Source organism: Galeopterus variegatus, unplaced genomic scaffold (assembly GCF_000696425.1).
Source record: "Galeopterus variegatus unplaced genomic scaffold, G_variegatus-3.0.2 Scaffold5389, whole genome shotgun sequence".
Taxonomy (NCBI): Eukaryota; Metazoa; Chordata; class Mammalia; order Dermoptera; family Cynocephalidae; genus Galeopterus; species Galeopterus variegatus.
In genome coordinates, this window is record NW_007731500.1 from 121,969 (window position 1) to 130,831 (window position 8,863).

Genomic DNA, 8,863 nt, shown 5'->3' on the forward strand with positions numbered 1-8,863 from the left:
GTATCATTTATACTCTTCTTGTGGATAAATGTGTCACAAGAGGCTTGAACTAAGATGTCAAGATAACATAGAGAGCAGATTCCAAGTGAGCCATGAGATAGACTTCCATGGGGAGATGTAGAGGAGATGATGCTTCACCTAGCACAGGACCTGACCATTGTTAAATGGGGCTATGTCTATGACTTAGAGTAATCTCTAAGTCTACTAGATAAGAGTGACCCAAATATAATCATCCTAATAGTCTTCATCAAGTGATTTAGGGGGGTAGAAGACCGTACACATTGAGCAAGTTTAAGGGGACAGTTGGAGACAAAAATACGATAGTTTTCATAATTAAAACCCATGCTCCCTGCCCATTCAATGCACTAGTTACAAAGGTGTGTAGTGAATCATATGTAACTCGCATTACATATTAAGTGTCTGTTGTCTTCAGAAAGCTGTAAATTAGTAATCCTGTGGGATATTATTAGAAAGACCAGGTAAACCTTATCTGGTCCGAGTGGACAGATAAGGCAAAATAATGCATCTGGAACTCCTTACCAATGTGCCATGCATCTCACTTCTGATTTGTTTTCTGAATATTGAATCCCTATTCTTTGTAATACAGACAGGTCAAGAGGTAAATCATCATAGTCACTGATCTTTGTTTCATGAGTAAGTTTAACTCATCTCAAACAATGGGGATTTATTGTACCAAATGAGCACATTTGGAAGTAAAGGTGAAAGGATCCCAGAAATAGCCATGCTTCAAAATTCAGGGCAATAGGGACCACTCCCCACCAAAAGGAGTTCATGAATCATCGCCCTAACGTTCCACCATCCATACACCTCTTCCACGCCTTGTTTCTTTGTCATTCTTCCTCTTCATTACAGAATGGCTGGTGCTTTCTGAATCTTCCTATTCAATTTTTCAAGGAGGAGAGTATAATTAATCTAGTTAATTACCATTATCCTAACCGGGGAAACTATTTCATGCCCAGTCATTGTACAGGTCTGCAGCCAGTGTATGGATCAGGCTCTTTGCTTAAGGAAGTAGCTGAGGCTGGCTGTTTAGCTCAGTAGAGCGCCAGCCGCAGGTGGGAGAACACAGGCACAGTAACTGACACGTCTAGTATACTAATGTTAAGGATTTGGGGGTTTTACTCTGTACAGATAACCTTAGATTGTATTTCTAACAGGTTTTATCTATTACAGGAACAGAGAATTAGTTGATAAAGATTCGGTTCCTGAGGTTTATTTTGAACAGTTTATAAGCAAATCCTGTGACTAGGAATAAAGGTCCTGAAGTAAGAACTATATATCCCAGAGCAAATACTATGGGGCAAGAGTTGCTATATAACATATAGCATAGCTACATCGTTATTAAACACATTTTATGATTACACTCTTCTTAAATAGAAGTAAGCTCTGGACATATTGAAACATATCTGTATGATAATCACAGCTCCAATAATCTATTTTATCATAAGAAATCCCCACATCACTCCACAGAACTATTATTTTGTAGAAGGTCTTGCAGAAAAGTAGAGATGTTTTCTATCCAGTTCTTTTCCTTCAGCAGATACCAGGCAGATTCTTAAGCATTACAGACAGCTAATGATATCGACTTAGAACAAAAAGGTGCAGATGGAGAAACAGATGTAGATGTCACCGTATGGGCTGAGTAAGCAGAGAGGGCACACTGAATGTTCTTGACAGAGAACCTGCGATAATAAAACTTTGCTGCCTGAAACTGTGCTGGACTTTGGACTCCAAATGGAAACTAATATTAGAGTCATTTACAGGAAGCCATGTCAGAAGTGTGTATGGCACTCAGCAAGTGAGTGTAATTGAAAAGGCCCATTGTAAATACGTTAAGACGAGAAGAGCCACCACACAGCAAACACACAAAACAGAAGTCTGTAGTCCAAAGTCTGCTCAGAGACTATCAAATTTATTTTCCTAACTCCAGGCAGAGCCATGTCTCCCATGTCTATGTACCCCATAACCAATTGGTTATCTAACCAATTAATAGCCAATTAATAAGCAGACATCAAGAACATTTTATAACGTGCCTTGGCAATCTGTATCATGGTCCTAAAAAAAAAAATCTTCAGAATAATTAAAGACAATTATTAACTAAGCCATTTCACAATTTATTACTCAGGATCTTATTTTCTCAACATCCCTATTAAAATACAGAACGTAATTCTGCGTATTATCAAAACCAGAATTCAATGAAAACATTCCCTGCAGTTACATGACATTGTACTACCATTAATATTTCAGCAACTGGATAGCCTTTTTAATAGAATTACTTCCTTGCTGAAAAAGATATATTTGATAAATCAGTAGGCTTATGCTCTCATTAAAAATACAGTTTTACAATTAAACATTGCAAAAGACCATACGTGATGGTGTAATCCATGCTCAACAGAGAAAGACTGTTTCTGACTCTGTACCCACTACCTACCTTGTTAGTACTTAGTAAATAATTAAAGAAAAACAATCTCATCTAGTCCCATAACTTCAGCTCTCAATTCTATGCTTAGGGTTCCCAAACTTGAGTCTCCTGATCCCAAAATGCACATTTCCAACTGACCACTGGACTTCTTCCTATGGAAGTCTCAAACATGACAATGCTTCTTTTAGCTGACATTGTCATTTTAAATTGTTGTCCAAAGAAGCAGCACTGGTATATCTAGGAGCTTCTTAGAAATGCAAAATCTCAGACCTACTGAATTAAAATCTACATTTGATCATTATCCCTAGGAGACTCCCATGCATTGTTCTTGTTTGAGAACCACTGCCCTAGGATTCTTTCATCTCTGTTGAATTTTACTTCTTCACTAATGTTTTCAGACATGCAGAGTACTTACCCTATCAGCATCTCACAAGGATTTCATGAAGATTAATTTTTAAACCTCTGCAGATTATTTTTAAATTGCCTAGAAGAAAGGATGCTAAGCCACTAAATAAAGTAACATATGATCTTTCTTTATTGGAGGTTTTTCAATCTATAAACTTATGACTTCAAAGTGACATCTTTACTGCTACTCATAAGTAATCTCCAGATTTGTTATTCTTAGAAAAAGTTCTAATCCCTACAAAAATTGTTGCTTTTGTGGATTTCCCTATTTTGCCGAAACAAGCAGTGCAGTCCCCAAAATAGGTTAAATGTATACATAGGATCACTCTGTGGATGCCTTGCCTTGTTAAGGCAGCTGAACAACAGTTCAGAAAACAGCAATTTCTCCAGCACAGCAGGCCACATTTCCCCTAGGAAACAAACTCATAACACCAGGCTCTACAATGTACTTTTCTCTGCCCAAATACTGTGGTTATCACAGTTGGGAAACAATATAGTGTTCTACTTGGAAGCATTTTTCTGATTGGGAAATACCTCCTGCATTACAGGCCGCCCCCCTTTAAAAAAAAAAAAAAAAAAAAAGATCTGAACCCGTGGCCTTGGTGTTATCAGCACCGCACTCTCCCTAGTGAGCCATGGGCCGGCCCAGCCCCACTTTCTTTTAATGGCAATATCAGAGAGTGCCAGATGGCTCTGTAGTTCAGTGGTTATAGCCCCTCACAATGTGAGGTTATGTAAAACAGATTTAGATATTTTTCCATAGAATTCTGGCCAAAGCTTACTTTGGTATGTCATATGTGAATCCTTCTCAATTCACTAATATCTTTTCTCTAAAAGTGTAAGTCACTCAGCATTCAACAACTTACAGCTGTCCTGTCTGGCTTGTCACTGAGAGCATTCTATAGAGGTCAGATAACTGTCAGTGGCATTGTTGGGGGATTCTTGAATGGGAAAGGAAATAGGATTTAATGACCTCAATGGACCCTTTTAACTCCAAAATTCCACGATTTCTCAACTTTGTAACTACTTCTACATTCATGAGTGATAAATGTATGATTGTAACATCAAGTCTTCTCTAAAATCCACTAGAGGAAAAGTTGTAGATGGCTTGGTCATTAAACAACTAAACAGTTTTGCTTCTTAATTGGCCTGAACAAAATTTTTGAATAACTATTCATTTAATACTCCACTTCTAAAAAAACTTATTTTACTATTATTAGAAGAACTAACACTGTATTTCCTTCTTAGCTTTAGAAATGGGTTTATTTTATTGACTTTCAAATTATCACCTTTTTGGTTTTATGGAACATCCCCATTAATTCATTTTGTTTTCCATATTATTAAAATTCTGATTTTATCATTATTTCCTTTCACTTTTTTTTCTTTAGTTTTATTTGTTGTCCTTTGTTATTTTTTTAGGTTGAAGGCAAAATTGAATTTTTTCAATTATTTTTTTCCAGTTGCATTTAAAACAACATATTCATGTATAATAATCCTTTTTCACATACTACAAGTTTTGACATATTGTACTTTTGTTGTTCATTTCTTTTTTTTTTTTCCTTTTTGTCTTTTTTCGTGTCCGGCAACGGATCGCAACCCTCAGTGTCACGCCCGTACCGGACCAGGACCGGCAACGGGATCGCAACCCTCAGTGCTGCGCCCGCACCTCGCTCAGCCAGTGAGCGGGAACCGGTCTGTATGTGGGATCTGAACCCTTGGCGGGAGCGCCACCGCGCTCCCAAGCGGCGCACTGTAGCAGTGCACCACCGGGCCGGCCCTTGTTGTTCATTTATAAATATAATTTTCATTGAAATTTCTTACTTAATTCATGAGTAAGTCAAACCCAATTCTTTAGTTTTCAAGCACAGCGGTCTAACAAGGACAGAGCAGTACGCTTGAGTTTTATAATCACCCTGTGCCAGCAATTCTAAACAATGTCAGTGACAAAATACTCCAACTTGAAAAAACTTTTATTAGTCTAAGATCTATACAGTTGCTATGGTTACCACTGAGTTTTAATAATGTGCTGTATAACCTTCTGATTAGTACATTTTTGTAACGTACCCTTTAATGAACATTGTGTTCTACATGGAACTTAATTCAGAGAACTCCCAGTTGTACAATCCAGTTCCAAGATACATGGACACGCTTACACTTAGAACACAAGTTAGTAGCATTTTTTGAATCATTTCCACTCCCTTAGATTCACAGTCTATGTCTCCAATATCTGTGGTACTACATATCCTGGCATTTAAACAGTACATTCAGGGACTGGCCAGTTAGCTCAGTTGGTTAGAGTGCAGTGTTATCTGATCCAAGGTCAATGGATCAGATCCCCATACCAGCCAGCCTCCAAAAGCGAAACAAACAGCACATTCAAAATAAACATGTAAAGGGCCGGCCCGGTGGCGCACTGCTACAGTGCGCCGGGCTCCCGCCAAGGGTTCGGATCCCACATACAGACCGACCGCTCACTGGCTGAGCGAGGTGTGGGCGCAACACCGAGGGTTGCGATCCCGTTGCCGGTCCCGGTCCGGTACGGGCGTGACACTGAGGGTTACGATCCATTGTCGGTCACGAAAAAAAGACAAAAAGGAGAAAAAAAATAAAATAAAATAAAAAATAAAAAATAAACATGTAAAGATGGGCATTAGAAAGCAAATAAATCTAATTTGTCAGCATTGTTTGAAAAATAATTGAAAAAATACCACATTCATTTAAAATAAAACCAAGAGCAATAAGCCACAGCATTTCATCTGTAAGTGTCAATAAGGAATACATTTACTTTTGTCATTACATAGATCCCAAACACCACACATAAGGTTAATGCTTAGCTAGAAATAAAGACCCCTCTCCAATACCAGCTTTTCAATGGTGTCCTTTGTACCATTTTTCCAGGGAACAGCTGGGGTCCTATTTGATAGTATTTTATAGTATGTAATGTAACCAAGCCAAAGTTTGGATTTTATTGGGAGGGCAAAGGGAAATGATATGATCAGATTATTATTTCAGAAATATCAGTCTTCTGCAGTGTGGAAAGTGAATTGAAGAGAGGGATGGAGAAAAGGAGGTTAGGGAAAGCAGACTGGTTTAGGAGGCTACTTTACCAAACCAGGTGAGATATAATGAAACTGTAATAGAATATGGAGAACAGTAGATTACAAAGATATCAGAGAGGTCAAATTGGTAGGATTTGGTTACTAAAGATGTGCAGGAGAGTAAGAGTTTAAAATGCTTCTTTGGTTTCTGGCCTGAATTGGACAACTATGCACGTTCATCAGATGCAGTCTCTGAGTTAGGGAATAAGAGAAAAAGTTTGTCAAGTGGGGGACTGGATAGAGAAACGTCAGCTCAGTTTTGGAATCAGCCAATAAAAAAATAAATTAATCCTGTTACAGCAAAATATGAGTGTATGTAGATAAAGTCTAAGGTCATTTTTAGAGATAAGGCCAGTGGAGGCAGTAGGTTCAAGAATGAATTCCGAAATAGTTCTGGGTAATAAACCAAACCCTCTCAGTGAGGCTCGTAATTTAGGAAATTTTTTTCTTTCTTTCTTTATTTATTTATTTACTTTTTATTTATTTTTTTTGACCAGTAAGGGGATCGCAACCCTCCGCACAGTGTCATCGTCTGCACCACGCTCAGCCAGTGAGCTCACCGGCCATCCCTATATAGGATCCGAACCCGCGGCCTCCGTGCTACTAGCACCACACTCTACTGAGTGAGCCACGGGGCTGGCCCTTTATTTTTTTTAGTTTATTTTTTAATTGAAACAATTGATTATACATGTTTACATATTTATTGAGTATGGAGTTGACTAGCAGTATTTGCATATGATATATGATCAAATCAATATTATTAGCATGTTCATTATTACAAATTGTAGTTATTCTTGTGCCCCTTACCCAATTTCTCCCCTAAACACTGCCCCCACTTCCTACCTCTAGTAACCATAGGTCTGTTCTCTCCTTCTGAAAGTTCAATGTATTATTGTGGTCTTTTTCTTTCCATCCGTTCCCTTCCTCCCTCCCTCCCTCCTTCCTCTCCTTCCTCCCTCCCTTCCTTTCTTAGTTCCCAAGACATGTGGTATTTCTCTATCTGTGCCTGGCTTATTTCATTTAACATAATTTTCTCCAAGCTCATCCATGTTGCTGCAAATACCAGAATTTCATTCTTTTTTATGGCAGAGTAGTAGTCCACTGTCTATATAATACCACGTTTTCCTAATCCAGTCATCTGTTGATGGACGTTTCAGTTGGTTCCATATTTTGGCTATTGTAAGTAAAGCTGTGATGAACATGGGATTGCAGGTATCACTTAAGACATGATGATTCCCATTCCTTTGGGTATATACCCAGAAGTGGGATTGCTGGATCGTATTGTAATTCTATCTAACTTTTTGAAGAACCTCCATACTGTTTTACATAATGACTGTACTAATTTATAGTCCCTCCAACAGTATATAAGGGTTCCCCTTCTCCACATCCTTGCCAGCATTTGTTATTGTCTTTTTGATAAAAGCCAGTCTAACTGGGTGAAATAATATCTCATTGTGCTTTTGATTTGCGTTTTCCTGATGATTAGTGATGTTGAGCATTTTTTCGTGAACCTGTTGGCCATTTGTCTTCCTTCAAAAAATCTCTATTCAGCTCCTTTGCCCATTTTTTAATTGGATTATATTTTTTTACTGTGAAGTTGAGTTCCTTGTATATTCTGGAAATTAATCACTTATCAGATGTATGGTTTGCAAATATTTTCTCCCATTCAGTAGGTTGTCTTTTCACTGTTTCCTTTGCCATGCAAAAGCTCTTTAGTTTGATATAATCCCATTTATTTTTTGTTGTTGTTGGTTGTGCTTTTGGGGTCTTACTCATACTCTTCACCCAGACCTACATCCTGAAGTATTTCCTCTGTGTTTTCTTCTAGTTTTATAGTTTCAGGTCTTATACTCAAGGCTTTAACCCACTTTGAGTTGATTGCGGTATGTGGTAAGAGGTATAGGTCTAGTTTCATTCTTCTACACAGGTATAGAGTTTTCCCAGAACCATTTACTGAAGAAGTGGTCTTTTCCCCAATGTGTGTTCTTGGTGCCTTTGTCAAAGATCAGTTGGCTGTAAGTACCCAGATTGATTTCTGGATTCTCTATCCTGTTCAATTGGTCCACGTGTCTGTTTTTATGCCTGTACCATGCTGTTTTGGTTACTATAGATTTAGTATAGTTTGAAGTCAGGTTGTGTAATACCTCCAGTTTTATTTACTTTTTCCTCAGGATTGCTTTGGCTATTCAAGGTCTTTTGTTGTTCCATATTGTTTTATATTTGGGCTTTCCCTCCCACAAGTTATAACTTTTTAGATACAGATATAAGAGCAATTTGCATAACTAGGACATTATTTGTTACTTCAGGATTCCTTTTTACCTTCCAACTCCTACTTCCACCCATTTACCCTTTTCTCCCTCATAATTCTTACATGGATTCTGAAATACCCAAAATACAGCCAATATTCCAGAGTGGGATGCTTTGTTAGTGGGAAAGTCGAAGTTACAGAATATTGAGAATATGCTAAGCAGTGAATACTACATAAGCATAAATGAGATTATTTCTTTGACTTAAGTTTCTCAGAACAATATTAGTATTTGTGTGATGAAATGTAAAAAAGGAGGTTGAATTATACTAAATAATGCATCATCTTCCTGCCTCTTGCTTAGCTTACCTTCTTGACAGAAGCTATTACTTAAAGCATTTGGGCCATTGGCTGAGGTGTGTTATCTAGAGATATTTGTTGTGATATATTATAACTGGATTTGACCTCTAGCTCTTCTTTGAATCATTGAGGTTTTTTTTTTTATCTACCCTAAGCTCTTTAAAAGGGTGCTATGGTCTGAATGTTTGGATTCCCTCAAAACTCTTATGTTGAAACCTAATTTCCAATGTGGTATTAAGACATGGGGTCTTGGGCCGGCCCGGTGGCACACTGGAGAGTGCACTGCTTGGGAGCGTGGCGGCGCTCCGGCCA